Here is a 14992-nt window from a genome sequence, read left to right on the forward strand (position 1 = left end):
AGTTTCTTTCATTTTTACCAAGGCCTCTTCAAAATCAAAGAAGCGATCTGATTGGTTGCTATGGGAAATGAAAGAAGCGATCTGATTGGTTGCTATGGGAAATGAAAGAAGCAATCTTATTGGTTGCTATGGGAAATGAAAGAAGCGATCTGATTGGTTGCTATGGGAAATGAAAGAAGCAATCTGGTTGCTATGGGAAATGAAAGAAGCAATCTGATTGGTTGCTATGGGAAATGAAAGAAGCGATCTGATTGGTTGCTATGGGAAATGAAAGAAGCAATCTGATTGGTTGCTATGGGAAATGAAAGAAGCGATCTGATTGGTTGCTATGGGAAATGAAAGAAGCAATCTTATTGGTTGCTATGGGAAATGAAAGAAGCGATCTGATTGGTTGCTATGGGAAATGAAAGAAGCGATCTGGTTGCTATGGGCAAATTTTTCTTTGCACAGGTCTTGATAAATCTCCCCCATAGACCTGAGTTTGAGCTATATTGACTTTTGAGGCAATTGCCACCTGAAAAGTGTTCATGGTAGAACAAGGTGACCCCGCTCTGGGACACCCCACAAGTAGGGTTGCCACCTTTCTTGCAAAAATATTTTTTTTTAAAAAGGACATGCTAATTTCCATTATTAATAATTATAAATCACAGGATACACATATACGGGGGAAATTTAGTCCTATTCTGACCCCTATAACTTTTTTATTTCTCCTTATACGGCCTGTATGAGGCTCATTTATTGCGCCCCCATCTGTAGTTTTTAACAGAATCATTTTTGTTTTCATGGGACTTTTTCATCGCTTTTTTAATTCAATCCGGGAGTTGCAGTTAGCTAGTAACTACAACTCCCAGCATGCCCTGATACAGCCTGTAGCTCAGCAGCTGCCCCAAATGAAAGCTACAACTCCCAGCATGTTGGACCATATAGTAGTATATAGTATCTATATATAGTATAGGTCAGTGTTTCCCAACCAGGGGTGCCTCCAGCTGTTTCAAAACTACAACTCCCAGCATTTTGGACTATATAGTAGGTTTATAGTATAGGAAAGTGTTTCCCAACCAGGCGTGCCTCCAGCTGTTTCAAAACTACAACTCCCAGCATTTTTGACTATATAGTAGGTTTATAGTATAGGTCAGTGTTTTCCAACCAGGGGTGCCTCCAGCTGTTGCAAATCTACAACTCCCAGCATGTTGGACTATATAGTAGTATATAGTATAGGTCAGTGTTTCCCAACCAGGGTTGCCTCCAGCTGTTTCAAAACTATAACTCCCAGCATGGACTATATAGTAAGTTTATAGTATAGGTAAGTGTTTCCCAACCAGGCGTGCCTCCAGCTGTTTCAAAACTACAACTCCCAACATGTTGGACTATATAGTAGGTTTATAGTATAGGTAAGTGTTTCCCAACCAGGGTTCCTCCAGCTGTTTCAAAACTACAACTCCCAGCATGTTGGACTATATAATAGGTGTATAGTATGGGTCAGTGTTTCCCAACCAGGGGTACCTCCAGCTGTTGCAAAACTACAACTCCCAGCATGCCCGGACAGCCGTTGGCTGTCCGGGCATGCTGGGAGTTGTAGTTTTGCAACAACTGGAGGTGCTTTGGTTGGGAAACACTGACCCATACTATGCACATACTATATAGTGAAACATTAAATGGGAGTTGTAGTTTTTGTATGGGGCAGCTGCTGAGCCACAGGCTGTATCAGGGCATGCTGGGAGTTGTAGTTAGTAACTAATGTCCAGCGCTTTAGGATGCAAAAATTCTTCGGCTTTATTAAGTCATAAAAACATACAGCATAGGGACAAGAACGCCGACGCGTTTCGGATCTGTGCGATCCTTCATCATGGCCATGACTAAGGATCGCACAGATCCGAAACGCGTCGGCATTCTTGTCCCTATGCTGTACGTTTTTAAGACTTAATAAAGCCGAAGAATTTTTGCATCCTAAAGCGCTGGACATTTCTATTATTACCTGCTGTTTCCATTCGGCCAGGTGCGCTGCTGGCCCGTCCGAGCGCAGGTGCGGGAGAGTGGAGCTGTCGAGAAACTACACGTGCATAGTTAGTAACTAACTGCAACTCCCCAATATACCGGCCAGGGGGCAACTCTACCCACAAGGAGGTGTCAGGTCCAGCAGTAGGCCTGTGGGGGGGTATCTTGTGGCCACTGATATGGTGGTATGAACGTGGCCTATGTTTTATGCCACAGCCCTTAGGTGACCGGTGGACTCTCCTCTTCCTATGAAGAAAGTGGGAATAACGTTCATAAGGGGAAAGCTGCAGAATATTCGCATTGACCCAGAGGTGAAGTAAAGAGTGCTGTGTTTTCATAAATTGCAGCAGGGTGTGAATACGAGCCAAGCCGCGGGTGGTTTTTTGACATGGTGTATTATAAAAAGTTAACAAAGTAGGCTAAAGGGCCCAAGACGTCTTAATCCACATTCCACGACCTCAGCTCCTAAACCAAATGGAATTCCAACCATGCTTTACAGAATGACTGAAGAAAACCCGAAACCGACTGCAATGAAAAAAAGTCCCTCAGGATTCACCACGGTCCGGGAGGTTTTAGCATTGTATGTAGAGATGAGCGAACTTACAGTAAATTCGATTCGTCACGAACTTCTCGGCTCGGCAGTTGATGACTTTTCCTGCATAAATTAGTTCAGCTTTCTGGTGCTCCGGTGGGCTGGAAAAGGTGGATACAGTCCTAGGAGACTCTTTCCTAGGACTGTATCCACCTTTTCCAGCCCACCGGAAAGCTGAACTAATTTACGCAGGATAAGTCATCAACTGCCGAGCCGAGAAGTTCGTGACGAATCGAATTTACTGTAAGTTCGCTCATCTCGAATTGTATGCGTGATATAAACAAAGTCGTAAAAGTTGCATGATGGCGCAACAGACTGTGTTTGTCGTTGCAATCCTAAATATATGTTTCGGCCACGTTGTTTGTTAAGCATTGTTCAGATATGAATTCTACAATGGCGAGTTGTAAGTCGGTGAAGTCTGCGGCAGCGCGCCACACTCCCAGGCCATCTGACGAATGCGACCTTTTACTGCATAGACTTATACATTAAAAGAGACGAATTTGATTGACAGTTGGGAAGTGAGGCAGGCACTGTTGTATACTACTGTTGTGTACTTCACCCAGCTGTAAGGGCTCATTCAAATTAAAGGGGTACTCCGGTGGAAAACTTTTTTTTTTTTAAATGAACTGGTGCTAGAAAGTTAAACAGATTTGTAAATAACTTCTATAAAAAAAAATCTTTATCCTTCCAGTACTTATGAGTTGCTGAAGTTGAGTTGTTCTTTTCTGTCTAAGTGCTGTCTGATGACACCTGTCTCGGGAACTGTCCAGAGGGGAAGCAAATCCCCATAGCAAACCTCTTCTACTCTGTGCAGTTCCGGAGACAAGCAGAGATGTCAGCAGAGAGCACTGTTGCCAGACAGAAAAGAACAACTCAACTTGAGCAGCTGATAATTATTGAAAGGATTAAGATTTTTTAATAGAAGTAATTTACAAATCTGTTTAACTTTCTGGAGCCAGTTGATATAAAAAAAAAAATTTTTTCTTGGAATACCCCTCTTTGAAAATATTTTCCCTCTAGAGTACCCCTTTAATTTACTCATGTTATAGGTCCTCCGGTCCTCGTTTTTTTGTAACCACTCTGGCTAATAAAGGAAGGTCCCCTTGTATGATCTCAGAAGTTTCCCTGATAATAGGTATATAGAGGAATGGCTACTTTTGCAATTGTCCAGTATATTTATTACGTTACTCTATTACATAAACAGCTGTCCCAATACATAGCAGTATATACCTTTGATGCTTGGTGCCTAGTAAAGATGCAGCCTTTGCCTGCCGCGATACAGTCTGTTTTCCTTGCTGCAGCCCCCTTCATCTTAGAGGGACAGATCATGTATTCAGCTCCTTAAAAAGCTCCCATTGATAAGAGGACGGAAGGAGAGACTAGATGTGGTTTGGCTGCTAGCGCAGCATAGATGACGTCTTTACCTTGCCGAGTAAAGCTAAGGAAGTCTTTGATCCTCATCTGACATCAATGTCTATTCTCTAGGGGCAGTTGGGGGGGCAAATATTTTTTTTAAGTGGATCTCTATACTAGGAGGAATATTGACCCTGTTACTGGTGGTCTTCATGCTGTGAAGAGAAAACAAATACTTGACATCAAAAACACTGTTTCTTTGCCAAAAACTTTAGACATGTGAAAAGTTTAGATCACACTGAGCCGGTGAAATCTGCTGCAGCGCACCACACTCCCAGGCGGGCCGACACATCTGACCTATTCACTGCATAGACTTATACAGTAAAAGAGTCGGATTTGATTGACAGTTGGGAAGTGAGGCGAGCACTGTTGCATAGCTTACCCAGCTGTAACATCTTATCAGCGCAAACATCTTATCCCTCACGATCTCCGGCGCGGCACCCTGTCATTCAGCGCACGGATAGCGGATAAGATGTTTGCGACGGAGTACCCCTTTAAGTCTATGGAGTTCGTTGGGTTTTGGTGCAAAACTACAACTTCTCGCATGTCCAGACAGCCGAAGGCATGCTGGTTGGGAAATACTGGTTTAGATGGTAAAATCAGGACCATTAGCAAGTATGGTGTGCCATACAGAGTCCTGGGGTCAGTGAGCTCCTTATATACTCACCAGTGAGGCTGGGCATCTTCTATAAAGCTCTGATGACAGGGGCGCCACTTCCCATTTAGCAATGGCGCCAGGTGTACCCGATAAGAACCAGGAGACTGTACCAGTTACTGCATACTGTCGTCCACACAACATTTACATAAAGTTCTATATTTGTATTGTGTTCTTGGCGCGGGGTCCGGCACCTGCTGCGGGTTTTTCCACTCTTATCAGTCATGGATCTCCCCAAATGTCAGTGTGTTCATCTTCTGTGTAATCCCATTATGTGGGCGTCTTTACACTTATTATTCTGTAGGAATTTGTTCTATCATCTATGTCATATCTATCTATCTACACTGCTTAAATAAATAAAGGGAACACTTAAACATCACAATGTAACTCCAAGTCACTGACACTTGTGTGAAATCCCACTGTCCACTCAGGAAGAACACTGATTGACAATCAATTTCACATGGAACAGACAACAGGTGGAAATTATAGGCAATTAGACACCCCCAATAAAAGAGTGGTTCTGCAGGTGGTGACCACAGACCACTTCTCAGTTCCTATGCTTCCTGGCTGATGTTTTGGTCACTTTTGAATGCTGGCGGTGCTTTCACTCTAGTGGTAGCATGAGATGGAGTCTACAACCCACACAAGTGGCTCAGGTAGTGCAGCTCATCCAAGATGGCACATCAATGCGAGCTGTGGCAAGAAGGTTTGCTGCGTCTGTCAACGTAGTGTCCAGAGCATGGAGGCGCTACCAGGAGACAGGCCAGTACATCAGGAGACGTGGAGGAGGCTGTAGGAGGGCAACAACCCAGCAGCAGGACCGCTACCTCCGCCTTTGTGCAAGGAGGAGCAGGAGGAGCACTGCCAGAGCCCTGCAAAATGACCTCCAGCAGGCCACAAATGTGCATGTGTCCACTCAAACAGTCAGAAACAGACTTCATGAGGGGGATATGAGGGCCCGATGTCCACAGGTGGGGGTTGTGCTTACAGCCCAACACCGTGCAGGACGTTTAGCATTTGCCAGAGAACACCAAGATTGTCAATTTCGCCACTGGTGCCCTGTGCTCTTCACAGATGAAAGTAGGTTCACACTGAGCACATGTGACAGACGTGACATAGTCTGGAGACGCCGTGGAGAACGTTCTGCTGCCTGAAACATCCTCCAGCATGACCAGTTTGGCAGTGGGCCTGACGATTGTGTGGGGTGGCATTTCTTTGGGTGGCCGCACAGCCCACCATGCGCTTGCCAGAGGTAGCCTGACTGCCATTAGGTACCGAGACTTGGTGTCGGAACTTGGCATCGGAGTCATTTTTGCCCCCGTGCCTAGCGCAGGATCCAGCGGTATACCTTCCGGTGGTATCGAGGATAAAGCATGCCCTGGCATCACGAATACAAGGGGTTAATGCCATCTGCCCCTAGGGTAATTCCATCTGCCCTGCACTAAACCCATACCACATATCTTTCTATCTATCTCATATATATTTATCTCATATCTATCTCATATCTATCTATCTATCTCCTATCTATCTATCTTATATCTTCTCTATCTATCTCCTATCTATCTCATTTCTATCTATCTCATATCTATCTTTCTACCTCATATCTATCTCATATCTATCTATCTCATATCTATCTATCAATCTAATATCTATCTATCTATTTCATATCTATCTCATATCTATCTATCTCATATCTATCTATCTCATATCTATTTATCTATCTCATATCTATCTATCTCATATCTATCTATCTCATATCTATCTATCTATCTCATATCTATCTATCTCATATCTATTTATCTATCTATCTCATATCTATCTTTCTACCTCATATCTATCTCATATCTATCTATCTCATATCTATCTATCAATCTAATATCTATCTATTTATTTCATATCTATCTCATATCTATCTATCTCATATCTATCTATCTCATATCTATTTATCTATCTCATATCTATCTATCTCATATCTATCTATCTCATATCTATCTATCTATCTCATATCTATCTATCTATCTCATATCTATCTATCTCCTACCTATCTCATATCTATCTATCAATCTAATATCTATCTATCTCATATCTATCTATGTCATATCTATCTATCTAATATCTATCTCTCTCATATCTATCTATTTCATATCTACCTCATATCTATCTATCTCATATCTATTTATCTATCTCATATCTATCTATCTCATATCTATCTATCTCATATCTATCTATCTCATATCTATCTATCTATCATCTCTTATCTATCTATCTCATATCTATCTATCTCATATCTATCTATCTCATATCTATCTATCTCATATCTATCTATCTCATATCTATCTATCTCATATCTATCTATCAATCTAATATCTATCTATCTATGTCATATCTATCTATCTAATATCTATCTCTCTCATATCTATCTATTTCATATCTACCTCATATCTATCTATCTCATATCTATTTATCTATCTCATATCTCATATCTATCTCTCTCATATCTATCTATCTATCTCATATCTATCTATCTATCTCATATCTATCTATCTATCTCATATCTATCTATCTCATATCTATCTATCTATTTGTTACATACCAGTAACAAGGAAGTCTCAGCTAGGAAGGGGTTATTACGTTGCTGTTTTAGGGTTAAGCTGTCGGACAGGATTTGGGGCCAGGGTGATGTTTGTAGGAACAATCCACTATGGGTCTATGTAAACTAAGAGTAAAGTGTTTGCTTTATTGTGTAAGTGGTGACAGGTCCGTGTCGCCACCTAAAGAAACTGAGCAAAGTCTCCAGGTGTGAGGGATCAGGGGCTTTATTACCACATTGTACAGGGGAGAAGATATCGGAGGGTAAATACTGGAAATGGCTGACGTCGTGGGGACAGGGCTGGGGAGTGACAGGACTATTGTCCAGTGTGGGAATCCCAGGCCATAGCCTATAGGAGCCATAGTTTGAGGGCAAATCCTATAAAAATGGATGGGGCAGGAGGCAAAACATTTTACATGCGCTGTATACTCATATGTATACAGCACCCCCATCCAGCTATGCCCCTATAGTGCCAGTCATTGTGGTACCCAAAATGGAAGTGGTAGTCAGTTGGGGGGGGGTAATCCCTTGGGTGCCAGAGATGGTGATGTGGTAGGGTGGTCTTGCTAACCCGGTAGATCCCCTTGTGAGAACTACCAACACTTTTTGTCAACGAAGTTAGGTCCAAGAATGAGAATCCCGACCCCCCGGCAACATGCAAACAACTTTACTGTGCAAAATGCACAGATATATAGGCACATAGGGGAGATTTATCAGAACCTGTGCAGAGGAAAAGTTCCTGAGTTGCCCATAGCAACCAATCAGATCACTACTTTCATTTTCAGAGACCTTTTCAAAAATGAAAGAAGCAATCTGATTGGTTGCTATGGGCAACTAAGCAACTTTTCCTCTGCACAGGTTTTGCTATATCTCCCCCTTACTTTAGACTTAAAGGGGCCTAAAGTAGTAGGATAAGTTCACACAGCCATTGTGCTCTGACCCGTTTCTCTTTTTTTGGGCGTTGAAAAGACACTGCCGGGTCCTGACGGATCCTATTGACTTCAATGGTGTCCATCAGGTGTCCAGTATTTTACAGGAATTGAATTGATGGACTGGCCGCAGGGTCGGCTCTGCCTATAGGCAAAATAGGCAGCTGCCTAGAGAACACTCTTGATGGGGGTGCCGCTCTGCCCTCAGCTATAAAGTTAGCCAACATCTGAAGCACCTGCCCATCCAGCAAAACCCTGTGACCCCATTAGCAAGTTGATAACATGAGGAGGAGTATTGTTACAGTGTGTCACCCCAGTAGTAAGGTGATTACATGAGGAAGAGGTTTGTTACAGTGTGTCACCCCAGTAGTATGAAGACTACATGAGGAGGAGGTTTGTTACAGTGTGTCACCCCAGTAGTAAGGAGATTACATGAGGAGGAGGTTTGTTACAGTGTGTCACCCCAGAAGTAAGGTGATTACATGAGGGAGGGGCTTTGTTGCAGTGTGTTACCCCAGAAGTAAGGTGATTACATGAGGGAGGGGCTTTGTTACAGTGTGTCACCCCAGTAGTAAGGAGATTACATGAGGAGGAGGTTTGTTACAGTGTGTCACCCCAGAAGTAAGGAGATTACATGAGGAGGAGGTTTGTTACAGTGTGTCACCCCAGAAGTAAGGAGATTACATGAGGGAGGGGCTTTGTTACAGTGTGTCACCCCAGTAGTAAGGAGATTACATGAGGAGGAGGTTTGTTACAGTGTGTCACCCCAGAAGTAAGGTGATTACATGAGGGAGGGGGTTTGTTACAGTGTGTTACCCCAGAAGTAAGGTGGGGCGTGTCAAAGGGCAAAGTAAGTTGGCGGCAAAATTAGCTTTAGCCTAGGGTGGCAAAAATCCTTGCACCAGGCCTGACTGGTCGACAGAGCTCACTTTACCGAACAACAATAGCTCTGTGTGAACGTGCCCTTACTGCGGTACATATTCTTGTAACTTTGCAGCACTATACTCTATGTTCAGTGCGGGTGTTGAAGAAATGTTTTGTGACATGTTAAGCCACACATCACCAACTCCGACTGGATGTCCACAAAGAGAATCGTGATCAATGGTGCCCTCACAGCGTGGACTGGAGACTATGAAAATCCGCACAGTGCCCTGATCACTGCGGATGAGATACAGGTTAATTTAAGCAACTGAAGAACTAAACTCTGACTAGGGGCAAATACTTTTTTGGCCTGAGCCAGACTCTGACTGAGTGGTCTACCTAGCAGGAGGAGCTTGACTAGACTGGTTTTGGGTCCAACCCTCTGGGGAGAGAGGGGATGAACTAGGAAACTCCTCCCTCAGCCTTTCCAGAAGCTTCTACATAGTAACTGACTGTGTTATGTGACCAATAAGCCGCTCATCTTGTACAATAATGTAAAATAATTAAAAATTGTTAACCCTTACACTTCTGCAATACCTCAGTGTGTTCTGTAATAGCAGAGTCACAAATGAAAGGACAGTCATGAAAGTTAACTAATACAGATTTAGGCACGTACCGGGACATCATGGGTTAGAAAACAAAACTCTTTTCCCTCGAAGAGCACTATTAGTCCTTTGTGAAGCCCAGTATGGGATCATTGGTATGTGGAGGCAGGACACATGCCATCTGATTGGCACTTTGGGTGCCCACTTGACCATCTTTCATAGAGGATCTAGAAAACACAAGCCTAGCTCCTCATTATGGAATTTTAGGTGCATTTGTAAACCTCCTTTATAGGATCCGTATATGTTGCCACCAAACTCAAAATCCCCTCTACCACACAGCAATACTATAAATAGAATGAGATGTCCGAGGAAGGGGAAGGTTGGCACGAGCTTCTTTTACATTGACCTTGGTCTTTGTCCCATAGACAATACCTACTATTTTGCTAGATGTTGTTTCTAGAGATGAGCGAACTTACAGTAAATTCGATTCGTCACGAACTTCTCGGCTCGGCAGTTGATGACTTATCCTGCATAAATTAGTTCAGCCTTCAGGTGCTCCGGTGGGCTGGAAAAGGTGGATACAGTCCTAGGAAAGAGTCTCCTAGGAATGTATCCACCTTTTCCAGCCCACCGGAGCACCGGAAAGCTGAACTAATTTATGCAGGAAAAGTCATCAACTGCCGAACCGAGAAGTTCGTGACGAATCAAATTTACTGTAAGTTCGCTCATCTCTAGTTGTTTCCAGTTTTATGACAACATTCTATGCCATGCTTAAGGGCAGCATTACTCAAAACCGAATAAAGTTGTGCTTGTGTTTGCTTAAGGTACCATTGTGGTAGTGTGTTGGGGGGCATAACTAGGACAACACTATAGTTTTGGGTACTCCGGCCCCAAGACATCTTATCGTGATGTCACGTCCTGCCCCCTCAATGCAAGTCTATGGGAGGGGGCGTTACTTCGTCCCCGTGGTCAGGAAGCATAAGACTGAGAGCCTCCAGCGCTTCCGGCAGTACTTACAGGTGGGTGCTGCATGCTAGATTGCGGGGGTCCCCAGTGGCGGGACCCCCGCGATCAGACATCCTATCCCCCCATCCTTTGGATAGGGGATAAGATGTCTTGGGGCCGGAGTACCCCTTTAATTTTCTACCCTTGATAAAGACAATAGAAAACAAATATCTATGGTGATGGTTGCACAGCCAAAAAAGGGCATTATAAATGCCAATGGCTATGCCCTATGGGTGAAAAAGTGGAAATGCTGCTCCTGTATTCAAGCCAACTTGTCATCAGACGTCATAGATGTTGAAGCACCCAGGTTCCTAGTGCCAGCCACAATACGCAACCACATTGCTTCCAATACTTGACATGCTGCCCCCAGTCATCCACGGTTTCGGTAACCTGGGAACTGGTTGGCATGAATTAAAGCCCAATGACCATGCGGTCCCATCTTCTCAGCGGGCAGACAGACATTATACATACAGACTAGATGTCCACATAGTCAGTAGAGATATGTGTGGAATGCTGTAGCTCTCGTATGCATGTGGCGTCATGGGAATATGTTTGCTTCACCTGCTGATCTAGAACAAAAGATGTTCTGTATGACTTGGGGCCCAGGAATGTCTACGGCCCAACCCCAAAAGACCTGATAGATGTGTATCTGGTCTGGCTAAGTTTTGGCAGGACGCCCACTGTGTATTGTCTGTCAAAAGACTATTTTCACCTCACGATACACGGAGGCATTCAAGCGTGGCACCAGGGGCAAGTCATCTCCGAAGAAGCGAGGAGGTTCCAGACACTATTGGGTTAAAGCATAACCAATGTTTCCATACACATTCAAACCCATGAGATCCACCTACAGACAGCTCATGTGACATGTTCATAAGGTCCACCATGGTGGCAGCCAGAATCTTATATTGTAATTCCTGGATCTCAGTTCAAAATCCTGTACCTACCATGTGCAACTCATAATACTGGTGTCTTGTTATGTGGAAGGGACAACCATGGGCCCCCCTAGGCACCAGGGCCCAGGAACCGCTCTAGAATCATGGAAATAGTGGCGGTCTTCCTATACTAAAGTGAATGAATGGTACTAGACTCCTGATTTGTAGTAGGGATCGGCCGATAATCACGATTTTGGACATTATCGGTATCGGCAATTACCTTGCCGATATGCCGATAATGCCCCGGCCAGAGTCGACCATCGCCGTCGCTGCCCCATTGCCTCCCCCCATCCTCTGCCCACATACCGCCGCCACCGCCCCATTGTCTCCCCCCATCCTCTGGCCACATGCCGCTGCCCCATCGCCTCCCCCCCATCCTCTGCCCACATACCGCCCATCCTCTGCACACATCCCCCCCCATCCCCGGTGTTATAATTACCTGTTCCCTGGGTCCACGATCCTTCAGGCTCCTCCGCTGTTGCTGTGCGCTGTGCAATGACGAGTGACGTCCCCAACGCGACATCACCGTCAGTGCGTACAGTGACAGTGCAGGACGCTGACGGAGCCAGAAGTATCGCGGACCCCCGGGAACAGGTAATTATAACACCGGGGATGGGGGAGGGGATGGGGCAGCAGCGGTATGTGGGCAGAGGATGGGGGGGGGGCGGCGCTATGTGGGCAGAGGATGGGGGGGCGGCGGCGCTAAGTGGGCAGAGGATGCCGGGGGGGGGGGGGGGGAGGCGATGGGGCAACTGCGGTGGTTAGACTCAGGACCCCAGGACAGGCAGGGGGAGAGAAGCGGGCGGCGGCGGTCTCTAGCACCGCAAAAGCCGTTGCAGTTCATTGATTTAATGCGCCTGCTTTAAATCATTGATCTGCAACAGCTTCTGCCCCGCTGGTGGGGGGGGGGGGGGGGTTTGAAATAGCCGATAACTTATACCGGAATATCGGTATAAGTTATCGGCTATCGGCCTGAAAGGTGACAGATTATCGGTATCGGCCCTAAAAAATCGATATTGGTCGATCCCAAATTTGTAGCAGTATATGTATCATGTTATGGCTGCAGGTAATGGACCCCTAGATCATGGGGTGGCGCAGATTAACCTGGTGCCCCTTTAGAGCGGAAATCTTTGTAAGAGGATACTCCCCATTTAGTCTCTAGTTGGTGCCAACTGCACGTTAGGAACCAATGAGTGCAGGGTGGATCAATATGAAGCCACACGTCAAGCCAATGGTGAGGGGACATCAATATCATCCAAAAATCATAGGTGTCGGCAAAGGTTAAGATAAACCCCGATAAATATAACCTTACTGAAAAAGTAAGTAAGTGTTTCACTGCGAACCGACAACACCGACTTGGGAAGTAATTAGTGCACACAACACCGAGAGAGAATGATTAAAATAAACCAACTTTATTAGAAAAATGACAAATACATAAAATCCACAAAAGAAAATGCAAAAAGGCACCGGGATACAGCAAACAGATAGGTAAAAGGGCTGGAGGATGCTGAATGAATGAGATGGGAATCAGCAACATATGGCCTGTAATTAGAGGGATGCTACCAAAACAAAGGCATACGCCATAATACAAAACAAGTCCTATGTGCAAAATATCAACATGCCAGGAACCAAATAATGTTCAGGGAGCCAGACCTTACCTAACAAACCCCAACGACCGTTTCGCTATAGAAGTGCTTCCTCAGGGGGCGTCACGCCCCCTGAGGAAGCACTTCTATAGCGAAACGGTCGTTGGCGTGACTCCCCCCTGAGGAAGCACTTCTATAGCGAAACGGTCGTTGGCGTGACTCCCCCTGAGGAAGCACTTCTATAGTGAAACGGTCGTTGGCGTGACTCCCCCCTGAGGAAGCACTTCTATAGCGAAACGGTCGTTGGCGTGACTTTCCCCTGAGGAAGCACTTCTATAGCGAAACGGTCGTTGATGTGACTCCCCCTGAGGAAGCACTTCTATAGCGAAATGGTCGTTGGCGTGACTCCCCCTGAGGAAGCACTTCTATAGCGAAACGGTCATTGGGGTTTGTTAGGTAAGGTCTGGCACCCTGAACATTATTTGGTTCCTGGCATGTTGATATTTTGCACATAGGACTTGTTTTGTATTATGGTGTATGCCTTTGTTTTGGTAGCATCCCTCTAATTACAGCCCATATGTTGCTGATTCCCATCTTATTCATTCATCATTCTCCAGCCCTTTTACCTACCTGTTTGTTGTATCCCGGTGCCTTTTTTCATTTTTTTTATTTTCTTTTTTATGGATTTTATGAATTTTATGAATTTTAAAATAAACCAACTTTATTAGAAAAATGACAAATACATAAAATCCACAAAAGAAAATGCAAAAAGGCACCGGGATACAGCAAACAGATAGGTAAAAGGGCTGGAGGATGCTGAATGAATGAGATGGGAATCAGCAACATATGGCCTGTAATTAGAGGGATGCTACCAAAACAAAGGCATACGCCATAATACAAAACAAGTCCTATGTGCAAAATATCAACATGCCAGGAACCAAATAATGTTCAGGGAGCCAGACCTTACCTAACAAACCCCAACGACCGTTTCGCTATAGAAGTGCTTCCTCAGGGGGCGTCACGCCCCCTGAGGAAGCACTTCTATAGCGAAACGGTCGTTGGCGTGACTCCCCCCTGAGGAAGCACTTCTATAGCGAAACGGTCGTTGGCGTGACTCCCCCTGAGGAAGCACTTCTATAGTGAAACGGTCGTTGGCGTGACTCCCCCCTGAGGAAGCACTTCTATAGCGAAACGGTCGTTGGCGTGACTTTCCCCTGAGGAAGCACTTCTATAGCGAAACGGTCGTTGATGTGACTCCCCCTGAGGAAGCACTTCTATAGCGAAATGGTCGTTGGCGTGACTCCCCCTGAGGAAGCACTTCTATAGCGAAACGGTCATTGGGGTTTGTTAGGTAAGGTCTGGCACCCTGAACATTATTTGGTTTCTGGCATGTTGATATTTTGCACATAGGACTTGTTTTGTATTATGGCGTATGCCTTTGTTTTGGTAGCATCCCTCTAATTACAGCCCATATGTTGCTGATTCCCATCTTATTCATTCATCATTCTCCAGCCCTTTTACCTACCTGTTTGTTGTATCCCGGTGCCTTTTTTCATTTTTTTTATTTTCTTTTTTATGGATTTTATGAATTTTTCATTTTTCTAATAAAGTTGATTTATTTTAAAATTCTCGCTCGATGTTGAAAGGTTAAAGGGGTACTCTGGTGGAAAACTTCTTTTTTTTTTTTTTTTTTTATGAACTGGTGCCAGAAAGTTAAACAGATTTGTAAAATAAATCTTTATCCTTCCAGTACTTTTTAGAGCAAGAGAAAATCCCCATAGCAAACCTATGCTTCTCTGGACAGTTCCTGACACAGACAAAGGTGTCAG

Source organism: Hyla sarda, chromosome 13 (assembly GCF_029499605.1).
Source record: "Hyla sarda isolate aHylSar1 chromosome 13, aHylSar1.hap1, whole genome shotgun sequence".
NCBI lineage: Eukaryota > Metazoa > Chordata > Amphibia > Anura > Hylidae > Hyla > Hyla sarda.